Below are 12,984 nucleotides of genomic sequence, written 5' to 3' on the forward strand. Positions count from 1 at the left end.
GAAGTGAGGCTGGTTATCCCTATTAATATCATCCCACCACGTCATCAACAAACAACAAACCACATATTTGCTACACAAACACACCTCCTCCCAGTGACAGACGGCATCTCCAAGCCTGCGGAGATCGGCTTCAAAGCAAGTGAGAAAGTAGTGCACTTCCTGCAAGGCTGAAATAGAACAAAACACAGCTACACATGGAGTGACTGAGCATCAAGTTATTTTTATCAACAGGCAAGGAGTCATTCTGATCCCCACACTGGCACACCACCAAGATCCAAGACCCGGCGTATTTAGCTACATATTGATTCAACATTTAAAAGACTAGTTCACTGGCTGTATCAGATTACAGGAGCCACTGCCCCTTTAAGCCTGAGAGCAACACCAAATCCATTTTTAAATACGATTACAGGAGGAACTGGGCTTAAGTATTTGGTTAATGTGAAGGATTTGAAACCCGTGTTTCACCGGCTCTTCAGTAATTGTGCAGACCCGCTGATTATCCGAATACTGTTAAAGAATCTGGGTCACATTCAATAAATATTATGTCTCCTTTGTTTACATATGTCTGGCCTGTGTTGCAGTCATTCAAAGGAGTCTGCAATGATGCCTCCGAGGCACAATGTCGAGCTCACGAGCATGTCCAATAAAATCAAAGTAAGGTTGGTGAAACCTGTCGATGCATAACACAATAATTTAGCCCTTGTGGAACAATTTTAAAAAGACATGAAATGAATGAAATTGTACTCTGGGGAAAAGGGATGGTGCTCTTCATTCTTTTCCTGTTGTAAACACATTCATTTGGAGCACATCCTGCAAACTAAATGAAGCAGGCACTGCCCTGTGGCTATGTGTTTTCCACCCAATCTCTTTACGTATGCATCCAGTGAATGGATTACAACCCAGAGAGAGAGAGACTGATGAACGGAGAAAGAGAAGAAGAGGTAACAAAGAGGAGGTAGGAGGAAGACAGAGGGTAAACAGAGAGAACAGTTAGTATGTAATGACCCCAAAGCTTGAGATGGAGTCGTGAGTCACTGACTGTGTTTACTGTACACAGAGACAGACAGCAAGACAACACAGAGGGACAATATCATTTACTGACACACCTCTGAGATACACGACCGGTGATTTGCAGTGAGGATGCAGTAAAGAAGGTGTTTCTGTCCACAGAGGATGTATTTTCCTGGGAGCAGAGCAAACAGCTTCACACAGTCACATATAAGCTGCAAACATAAAGCTACTGTGAAGATGCAGACAATTAAGCCAAACAGCAAGCAACGGCCTGACAGAAAACGTTTCTGGGATGTTAAACCTCCCCAAATAAGATTCTTTCTAATTAATTTTTCACTGGTTGACTGGTCAGGGGTGAATTGCCGATCTAAGTACAGTATCTTGATTTTGCCTTTTTAAATTATAATGCAAATTGTGTTGGCAAAATTGAAATCCATGTGCACCAATGTGGAACTGAGGCCAATTAAAAGAGGGGAACAGGTCTTCAGAAATTATTGTGTTAACGCTGATGCCTTTTTTTGGACGTTTCGCATGTTACTCAAAAACTAAATTGTTGGATGTGTAATTAGCACTGATAATCTACACATCAACGTTTTCTTTCTTTAAAAACAAATTGAGAAGCTTTTCAGATTTCAGGTTGCAGCAATATCTAGTGGCTGTGATGCCTCATTGCACCAACCCTCCTGAGTCTGTGTTGCACACTGTCCCCTGGTTGACCGTAATGACGCCAGCAGCTCACATCTCACCACGACAGAAGATGTTGTGTTTATGGTTCTATGAAAGTTTTCCATCAATTTAAAAACAAGGACATGTGGAAGTAACAGGTCCACAGCCAGTGCAGAGATACTTGTCTGGTGCTTGAGCCCCACGGGGACTCTTAGCAGGGTTGGTCAGCCAGAGTGGGAGGTTGGGCTCCAGTTATTGATTGAAGCTTTTCATAATTTGTGAGCAGGTCCACAGGTGCCACAGGGCTGAGCGCAGCAAGGATGTTTGTGTGTGCCAGTGTAACGCTCTGACATTGAAGTTGGTCTTTCTGCTGCTACTGAATAGGTTCAGAACCATGAAGAGCCAAGGTGGGACTTTTTCTTAATGCTGTGAAAAAGCAACGTATCAGGTTTGAAAGTTTGTCGCCAATGACAACACCCCCCCCCTTAGAAATTACACAAAAATGTTGCGTACATATGCAGTTTGTAAATGACAGTCTAATTTACTGTTCAAACTGCAAATGATATGCCTTAAAAAATTACAGATATAATATTGATTACACTATAGCTTGATCTGGCATGGAGTGCAACAAAAAAGGGGAACATCATCCACTAATCGAAAGGTCGGTGGTTCGATCCCCAGCTCCTTGAGTCCACATGTAAAAGTGTCCTTGAGCTAGATACTGAACCCCAAAGCGCCCCCAATTGTGTAATCGGTCTGTGTGAATGTGTGTGTGTGTGTGTGTGTACTGCACAATTGTGTAAGTGAATGGGTGAATGTGGCTTGTAGTGTAACGCACTTTGAGTGGTTGAGGAGACAAGAAACAGTCTGTCCATTTACCATCATCTGTGATCAAATAAACAGTGGGTAATCTCCCTTTGGTGATGTGTAGTGTTACTACAACTTGCATAAATGTGGGGGAAAACAAACAGCGTTTCATTGATTTTGAACTGTGGTGTGAATGTTGTTGCTGGCTCAATGAGTAATTGTTTGTGTTGGTGGTAAAATATCAAATGATTGGTTGATTAGTTGCCTCCAGGAGAAGATTTTGCAGAACTCATCAGAACACCGCCCCTCTCAGTATACCTGACAATGTATTGAGCATAACCTAAAAAGGTTTCCACCAGCTTCAACAGTTAGTGCCCAGTCCTCCAAAACAAGAGGACTGGACACCAAACTGTGAAAAATCCAAACACATCATGGTGGCAGAAGTTGTCCAAGAGCAAAAAGCAGAGGGTTGAGAAGTTTTCTGCCGGCTCAGTTCACCTGAATCACAGAGAAAATTACATAGTATCACTGACCCTTTGTGGTAACTAGATCTGCTGCTAATCTTATACAATACACGTGAATGAAATGTGATTTGTTGTGCAAATCACTTGAGATAATCAACAGATGTTGATGTGAACAGGCTTCATTCCATCTATCCGATTTGCGGCAGCATTTAGGTTGAATAATATTCATCCAGGGTACTTGTGTGTCATCTACCCCACATCTGGCCCGAGAGAAAAACAAAAAAAAAAACCTCCACTGATTCCACTTTTAATTGGAATACTTGTCGTTAATGGCGGCAGCTTTACAGAGTTTGTTTTGCAATGCACAATGCATGCATAATCCATATTTGTAAGTGGCTGCCTCTTCATTAACAACATTTAAGAAATGAATGTGAGGAAATCCATCATTATCGCTGTTCGCAATCACCAAACCCTACAGCGGGTGCAAACTCATAATCTTAGGCAATTTGCATATGCAATTAGTGTAAGCTTCAAGGAAAGGACGTGATTGACAGGGCTGAAATGTTTTGCCTAGTTGGTCTGATTGAACCCAATTTAGACAGTAACCATGGCCGACTTTATGGGAAGTGTTTTGTACATTATATCTCCCAAACCATTTTGAGATACCACAGCAGATAAAAGGACCACAATACTGTTGGACAGCTCGACCTCCAGGACTCTACTGTAGCAAGTATGTCCAGGAGACAACAGCATTGTATTACCTTGAGACACTCCTTCCACTTTTCTGTTGCACACGGCGCCAACAAATACACAATCTGACAACTCATCAATTGTTTGGCACCAGGCCTGTTCTTTTGGACAGCTTTGAAGATTTTGCCATCAAGCTAAGAAACAAACAAAAAAAATAAATCATGCTGCCTGGTTGATAGAATTTCATTTCAGAGGAGCCAGACATAGGAAGTGTTCTATCTCTGCCCCCAGCTCTCATCTTCCTTTCTTTCTCATTTTTTCAACAGCACTCCTCCTCAAGGTTATTCATCTGGCCATGGAGTCAAAATCAATGGCAAGAGCAGGGCTGAGGGTTAAAGGCTTGCGCTGAATCCTGTGCCGTGCATATGGGACATGAGGGGACCGCCATGTTTCATTATAAATTCAAGGCCAATCTGTTCCCAGGGAGGCAAAGCAGGATGTCAAGGTAATGAGTTAATTTGGGAGATAAGGAACAGCAAATGTAATCTCTGAAATTTCACCAGCAGCAAAATAGCTCCTCAAGCCTCAAGCCCATCCTATCAAGCAGAAGGGGAGAAAAAAGTCACTCATTATCGTGATAGTTTTAGGTCTGGATTCTCTACAGAGCTGTAAATAAAAGGTAATCATCCTCGCAAAATATGGTAAAGCATACCCTGAGGCGACATTGTAAAGATCCCATTAAACCCTCTGGTGTGAATAACAGAGTGGGATTGCTTCAAAATGCTTCAGCTTAAGCAGCAAAGTGCAAGAGTCAAACAGCTTAAGAGAGCACAATAATTTCTGCCACTATCGCAGACCCCAGACTACCCAGTACGCCAGCATTATATCAAATTTAAGCAGATGCCTAGTTATTATCCCCAAGTGGGCCGGGTTGGCCCCATGGCGCTGTGGTAATGAGTGTTTTTTCGTCCGACTGGGTGGACATGTTTTGGAAGAAAGGCCTCTGTCTGCCCCCCCAAGAAGCTTGGCTCTGAGGATGAACTCCACACAGCATGGAGCTATATGCCTCCACATTTGCATCATCCTTCATGGGAGTCCCAAACATGTCAGACCGCTCCATTTTTTCAGGGATGACAGCGTTGATAGATGGCACAGTAAACAAGAGCAGTGGAAATTGAGGCCACTTGCTGTTATATCTTTCTTTTGCTGGTGGTGCTATTATTCCAGCAACTGACTCTGGCTGTGCTGGTTGGCAGTTTTCTCAAGTGAAAACATTCCTGTAGCGGAGGGTGTAATAGTATGCAGGTTTCTGAGCAGCTGTTAAAAAAAGGGGGATCGCCTCAACAAGGAGCAGGGACGGCAACGCGAAGTAATGAGAGCGGCTTATGAAGATAAACTAGACGGTTCACGCAGAGAGGTGTACAGCGCTCGCACGTGTCAGCTACAGTACAGCGCTAATGGGTGAGGAAGAGCATGGGGGAGGCGGCTGGCTGGCTGGCATGACAACCTACAGCAGACAGGAGACTTGGTTGCCATGGCGACATACAAGGATGTTTGTATCACAGGCGAATCTCAGCGGTTGGCAGCGGAGGGGCACTCATGCTGTTCCACTAACAGTAGCGGAGAATCGTCGGGGCCAGAGACGAGAAAAGGTGGGGTGAAATGGAGCAATGCCTTTATCTCATCTTCCCTCCCAATCTCTTCTCTACAGCACGGCTCAGACACACTGTGGCGGGGAGGGGGGTTCCTGTGTAACTGGGAATCAGGGACTTACTGGTTCAAACAGCTAATGAACCCTCTTGCTTTGCTGTATTAGAGAAAAGAATGAAATCATCTTCACAGTAGGGTCACTTGAAAATATTAAGGCTGGAATGCTGATTATGTGCCTGTGCATTTATCCTGTTTAATCCATCCACAGTGAATTTAATGAGCGTGCAATGACCTTGATTGGTAGCAAAACAATCCAGCAATGTGACTCACTTGAGCGAGATGCTCTCTTTGAGTCGAATAATGCACTCAGCTGACGGGGATGAAAAAAGAAAGAGGCAATAAGTTGCATATCTGGACAACCACTCATGCTTCCCAGCACATGTTGAAATTATTGTGACACATTTTAAATCCACCAAGGTCGTTTGTGTCATGGGCAGGGCGGTGCAGGGTGACACTGATTTTAATTGCTTTTTTTTTTATCCCATCATGCCACTGTATCTTGCACACACTACTGGGTGTCGTGTTGCTTTATGACTCATGCATCCTCCAAGGGCGCCCCGAAGCAGCAAGTGAACTGTAGCAGAGCCAGTAGGCAACTTAGTTGGACATAGTTTGTTCCGCTTTCCCCTTGTCATGCTGGGGACACTGACAGCAGCTCTGGAGAACTGTGAGTTTATACAATCTGTAAAAAAAAAAAAAAACCACACAATTATCCTTTGCTGCCTTAGATAAGACTCAGCATGATGAAATGTGTCATTTTGTTCAAAATTGATGCATTTGCCTTTGTGATACTCGATCTACATTTCCTGTGTATTCATCATAATACCCCCCCAAAAAAATGGCAGCTGTTTCCCTCTAAACTCATGAATGGGAGATAGACTCAAAAATGGACACTAGTCATTTGAATTCTGGGCTCATCTCCATGCTGACACTGAAACTGTCAATACAGAGTGGCTGAATCAACAGGGGAGCATAGTGGAGCACCTCTATTCTAATCATTTCAGACAATGTTAGCCAAAAAGAAAAGATAATTACACAAAGAACAGCAGTTTATTAGGTTATTAGTAACATAACCTTTGAAGTAAGGTGGCTTGATATCAACAGGTGCATCATGGGATGCCCCCATTTGTCTTTGGAAAGAGAACGATGTTTTTTTCTTTTTTGGAATGCTTTATTACATTCATGAAACATTTAAAATATCCTCCAGGGCATCTTTTTTTATGCCGCGTGCCCTTCAGCAATAATTAATCTACTCTTTCATTTGGCAAAGGGGATGTTTCACCCACTATGTACAGGCGAGGGTGGGCGGGGGGGGGGCAGGAGGACAGACATGGAGCACACAGGGCAAGGCCTGTGTCCCTCAGCTGTACCACACACCCAGATGGTATTAATCTCTAATAACTTCCCCACAAAGCACCTTCGGGCAGCGGCAGGAGAAATGCTACGGGTAGCTGATGCATTTCACCAGAACTAAGTATGATTCAGGATATTAAAAAATTGTAGGAGGGCAAAAGCAATTTCCTCCTAAAGGGGATTTTAAAATTACAGCTCTCAGACTGGGAGGAAGTTTTGCCATAAAATAATTTTCTCGTTCTTACCTATGACAATGAAACACCTCCCGTCCGCTACCATGGTTATATACATGTCCACCTAAGATAACTTCTGTAAATGAAAATCTCTCTGACAGACAGTCATGACAAAGCCATGAAATAAAAACCTCCTTGAATACACTTTGTACATGGATTCTCAAAATGAACGACATGCTGTTGTGTTATTTCTTTAAAGATTTTCCTTAAGAAGAAACCTCAAAGAAACCTGAAAGAAACCTGAAAGAAGGCATTGTAACATGAATTCACTTCACTTGCTGCTGTTGAATCTGCAAACCAAGGCAGACGTATCCATCACAGACTTGTTTTTTTTTTCCTGGCTTCATTACACATTGTTCAAGCGGTGCCGTTGATCCTTTCCAACTGACTGCAATTTAACGCCAATTGTTTTTACCGTGTTGCAGCTGATAAATAGGAATTTAAATGCAGTCGCACGCAGCTGGAAGAATGGGCTTTTATCGCAAACCGAACAATGCTTTGGTTCTTCTGCACAAATGAAAACACCCTTTAAGCTTTGTTGTATTGTGAGGAAGGGACCCACTCATGCTGTTACAATCAGCCACTTTACACCATGTGACATTACACTGTCAAATAAGGTGCAGGATGGAGTTCGCTGGGAACTGAGGTGGTTTATCTCTGGTTACTGTCAGTGCGAATGCCAATGGCCCTTTTTTAGCAAACATAATTATTTATATGAAAATCACTCAAATTATGATTGTACAGCTTGTCGCACAGTATTAAAGTTTTTTCTGCCCACCCTCATGAAGCAAAATACTATAAAACTACCTACTTTCTGTTCAGCCTTGTCAATAGGATGTGTACAAGTATCTGTGTGTGTATTTGTGAGAGCTTGTGTGCGGATTGATCATGTAATCTGAGTCTTATCTCGGTGGGTCTACGGAGATCAAGCAGTCCTGAGTTCTATACACCCTGTCAAACACCCAGATTCAAATCAGGACTTAGACCACGCTAATTAGCCTATCAGAGTCTGGCCTTTAAGACAACGCTGAAACCAGTTAGCCAAGCAACAAAAACTATGAGGAGGACTTCTCCAATTAGTGCATCATTACTTTACACATGACAGAATTTTGTGTGGTCTTTGCAAAACAACTTTCTGATAACTCAAAAGCCATTTTAGACTTAAATTTGGACCACAGTACTGCTCGGCCGTAGTGATTTAAATGTTGCTTGTTTGCAATTCTCCTGTGTCCCACTTCAGAAAATAAAAAATTCTCCCTGATGTGTGGTTGAGAGCTGAAAAGCAAGTGGCTTCCTCATGAAGCAGTTAAGAAAATTTTGGCCAGAAATGATCAGTATGAGTCCAAGATGAAAATGATATGCTTTCATTGTTAGGAAAATCAATTCAGGTGAATTATTTTGTTTTCTTTTTATGTTTATTTGTGTTAGATCGATGAGTCTGAGAATGGAATAGTCACAACAATCTCACTGGGTTTGACTCTGAAATTTAATCTATGTGAACAAACTAATGGCTCAGCATTCACGTTTTAAACCATGTCCTTCAATGTAAAAGATCGCATACAAGCAGATTTACATACAAGCTGAAAGCATGAGAAAAAAAATGTCCATATCCAACGTACATGCACTGGGGGCACGATTAATTTGCTAAAAAACATTGCAGAAAATGGTCTCACTCAGTGATGCCATGCTGGTTTGCTAACAGGCGGTGTTCAATATTTCATTTCCATGAAGAAAACAAACACAGTAAATAGACAACTGTGCAGTTATGTTTATTTGGAGGAATCAAAACACTGTGCAAGTTTATTTAACTGGATTTCATATTTAATGGAGTATACTTGAGGAGTGACGCATATTAACTTTTTGTGTTATTGTTTATACAGACAACTGCTTCTCTTCCTGCAGCTGAACATATGCATTTTAAAATTTTAACGATTGATTGATCGGTGATCCACTGTAATTCTTTGCTCGTTCTCATTATGCACACTACATCAGCTTGATACTGTAAGTTAGAGCCAGTCTTTTTATTTATTTACAGTCTTCTATCACTGTATTTGACCTACTGCAGCTGTGGCAAAGTGATGGTGGTACTGGACTGTAATTAATACTCAATCAATAATCAACAGCAAATGACCTAAATATTATACAGCAACTGAGCTGCTTAAAAATGTTGCTCCTGTAATCCATCAGCAACTATTATCCATTGTATTTATCTATTCAACCAATGATGATGATAGAAGGATGAGCAGGACAACCAGCCCTGAATCTCCATCTCCACCAGCATGAGCTGGTCTATGTGGTGACAGTGTGCACATCTCTCCTCACAGGCGCCCACTACCAAATGGACACACAAGGTCAAATCATAGATCATAGATTCTATTTATGTCCACTATTTTGTTCACTATCCAGAGCAAAAACAAACACCCACCTTATTCTCTTCACTGTCCCACCTGCACTTCCTATCCCTTCACTTCCCTCCATCTTCAAATAAACTGATCGTAAGTGAGAAGCTTCAGCTAAATGCAAAGTAATCTTGGCAGATGCCCTTTTATTCGGAGGCCTTTGGCTTTGTGAAAAGTTCACTCAAGATAACTCAGCCCACACAAAAGGTTAGAAGTGCTCGGACATCAGGCCCGTGACTTTGGGCCTGTACTTTTCATTAATAGCTCTTTAACAAGCCTGATAAAACATGACGACACCTCTGGCGACAGTTGAGTTGCCACTTGATTAGTTTGTGAGTCAACATCTGCCCCCGCCCTCTCCAGCTTGGTGTAAACAACATCAGGAGATAATGTGTTGAGCTTTTACAGCCAAAAGGAAGAATTCATAATATCTGTAGACCTTCATCATGACCCAATCTGATAAACACATTTAAAAAAATCACCTGGCTGATGATTACATTCAGTCTGGGTTCCCTGAAACACCAGAACATGAAAAATACCCTCCAGGTGTTTTTCAAAAAGCTATTGCCAGCCAACAGTCCACACTGAATCCATCAGTGCAGGCGCAGCCTCAGCTTGTCTGATTCAGTTAGTGCTTATGAAATGGAGCATCTGCAGAAGCTCCCAGAGAGTATGTAAACATAAGCTCTGCCTTGGGAAATGAGCTGAGGGGTCATTTAGATTTGGGTGGGGGAAGCATGGAGTGCTGCCTCGCTCTCACTCTCCCTGTCACCTGGTAACAGTTTGACACACGGGAGCTTCCTGGCTAATGTATTCCAAGCGCTAGGCTAAGCAGCAACACCTGAGCAACCCCGACCCCCCTCCCCTCCCCTCCCCTCCCCTCCTCTCCCCTCCCCTCCCGCTGCATTGGCTGATCCCAACTCCTGAGATATTAGGTAATCCTGGAGCAGGCGAGAGGCGACAGGCCACCCGTCTTTTAACAACGATTTATTTGTCAGCGAAGGCGTGCTACAATCGCCATGGATATGCTTGACATGTTTGCCGAGAGCCAAGAGCCATCCATTGCATGTGCACTGTGCAGGAGCCAATCGGTGCTCTATCAGTTAACCTGTGGAAGGTGATAAGCCTCCTTTACAGCAAGGGGGGTTCCCACCAATCACAACAATAGCAGAGATATTGGGTACCATATGGAGCTCAAGTCGCTTTTCAATTGCATCTACTCACTGTATAGACTCCTAAGCCTAGAAGATTGTGACTATGAGCAGGAATTCATTATCACTAGTCAGCTTGTATAATAGCTTATCAGCACATGGTACAGTCAGGAACAAAAGCATGCAGGAGAAAAGTCACAGACAGAGAGGGATGTCTTGTTTCCTTTTCAAATGGCATTACAGCTCATTTCCAGATCAATAGCTTGCCTCTTTCCTCCCTGCCCAAGATAAACCCATCACAATTGAAGGATGGAGGAGAGTGGAGGAAAAAAAAAAAAAAAAAAAGACAGGGCACCACAGCCACAGCCCATTTTATCTGATGGAGAGAGGTGAACAAACAGAGGGATTAGCTTCCATGGGATGAAAGCAGCTCCTCGTCTTCCGTCTCTATTCCCCTCCCCTTGTCTCTCTATCCGCCCACACATCCACACCGTGGTCTCCCCTCGCAACCATGAGAGGCATGCTCTATATGTTGCTGCCGATCTGCTGTCGCCAGCTGCGCTCCACCCTGTACCTACAGCAGTTTCCTAGCAATCAAGCAAGCACACAAAAAGCTGTTTGGTGCACATGGCAATGAAAGGCACAGTGAAAATGGGCGCCAAAAAAGGTGTCACAGAGAGGGGCTGGGAGTTGTAGCAAAGTGTAGTTCCCCCCTGTGGCACCCTCAAAGCACCCACCCTTCCTGATCCACCCTTCCTGATTGTGTCACCTAGACACCGATACATCAACACACAACCACTCTGCCACAAAAACACACCCACAAACAAGATACACCCTATTTCTTTGTAACTTCTGGGTGGCCCAAAGAGGAAATGTGCGCTCTTACCTGGCAACAGCAGCACACCTTCAGCTCCAAATCTGCTTGCCCTGATGAGGAGGCACGCTCATCTGGAGTAGGAGAAGGGAGTCGTGGGAACACAGAGTGTGTGTGTGTTATGTGTGTGAGTGTGAGGCTGACAGAGAAAGAGAAAGAGAGAGAGAGGGAGAGACAGGGAGGGAATGAGAGAGAGAGAGAGGTGGAGCCTGGTTTCGGAGGAGAGAAAGAGGGCTGGATGATGACTCTGTCTGCTGTCTATATAGCCAGTCTTGTGGGAGCAGTGTGAATGGCGCTAGATCATCTCCTGTTCAAACACAAGCGGCGGATACACCTCTTGCAAGGCTAGGAGAAAGAAACCCGGGGGCAGAGAACAGGAGGAAGAGTAGGAGGAGGTGTGAGAGAGACACCCAAAGCCAGCATCGTCACGCAGCGGTTCCTAGGAATCCCTCCAGTAAGAGGGGCACTGCATCACTGAGTCCTTGGCTGTGATTGGCTGGGTAATGGGGAGACGCCAAGGATGGTGGGCAACGCTGTGTAACCTAAGATGACCCTTTCAACACATATTAACATGCCCCCTCTGTGCCTCCCAGCCCCTCCAGGCACCCGTCACCTTCAAGGACACTTGAAAAAAATCCCGTCCCCTAGGATCCTGGGGACCTTGGGAGGATGCCTGTGTGTGTCAGTTCATAGTAAGCCATGGCCTGCCCTTGTACATGAACAAATACCAAAACACACACATGCATGCATGTGTGTACACACACAGCATCCACCAAGAACTTGCCCATGAAGGGAAGATGATTTCCCCAGGGGAGGGCTGAGCCCGTCAATAGAAAAGCCACACAAACACCTGCAAGGACAATCTTTCAGTGATTGAATATGTTGTCACACCGTCGTAAACCCAATGAAGAGGTTATATATACTGAGTATAAGCAATTTTTAAAAAATTTGAAGTGACCATAACTAATATTTTGACCTCAGTTATTTTGAAATTCTATGAAATAAAATCCAATTTAATACTAATGTGCCTCAATTGAACATCTGGGTCGATTTATCTAATTATTATGTAAATTATAATAAAAAAATATTGGAATTGGTTAAATATTATTATCTTACATTTTAAATAAATCGTCTAGCTTATTAAGATACTTCAAATTTAAGGGAGGAAATGAAGCGGCTGAGACATGGCAGTAAAGTGATCATGAGACGCAGGATTCATGAATATGGAAAGTGGCTGATAACTCCATTTTTAGCTGCCTCAGGTAGCAGATGAGGTTTTCTATTGGCTGCATGGCATGAATAAAAGTGGAGCCCAGCTGCACTCAAAGGTCAGACAGAAACCCAGGCAGATGAGTGAATAGAGCTCTCTGCCTGTCCCATAACATGTGAGGTGTTGCTCAGGATGAGCTATAAGGATGCTCATGCTCATAATATATTGTAATAACTAGAGTTAATTGATTATCAAACTTGTTGATCTTGAGCTTGACATTAAGCTTGTTATTAGGCATTCTGGAGATTAGAGGCATGAATGATCAATTTATTGGTTTTCCTGTCCCTGTAAAAGTTTTAAGGGTTGTTTGTCAGTCTATACTGTTTGTGAAGCCCTGTGATTGGCTGGCAACATGT

The 12,984-nt window shown here is 43.3% G+C and overlaps 1 protein-coding gene across 2 annotated transcripts in view; it reads right to left on the bottom strand.

Annotated features, from left to right (window-relative positions):
* syt1 (synaptotagmin 1) overlaps window positions 1-11,433 on the bottom strand; it is a 161,051-nt gene extending 149,618 nt beyond the window's left edge. For both annotated transcript variants that reach the window (XM_022749480.1, XM_022749477.1), the window contains exon 1: window positions 11,371-11,433. The gene's annotated coding sequence lies outside the window, so the exon portion shown is untranslated. The remainder of the gene's footprint in view (window positions 1-11,370) is intronic.
* Between the last annotated feature and the right edge of the window lie 1,551 nt (window positions 11,434-12,984).

The sequence above is a fragment of the Seriola dumerili genome, unplaced genomic scaffold (genome assembly GCF_002260705.1).
Source record: "Seriola dumerili isolate Sdu_G_001 unplaced genomic scaffold, Sdu_1.0 BDQW01000138.1, whole genome shotgun sequence".
Lineage (NCBI taxonomy): Eukaryota > Metazoa > Chordata > Actinopteri > Carangiformes > Carangidae > Seriola > Seriola dumerili.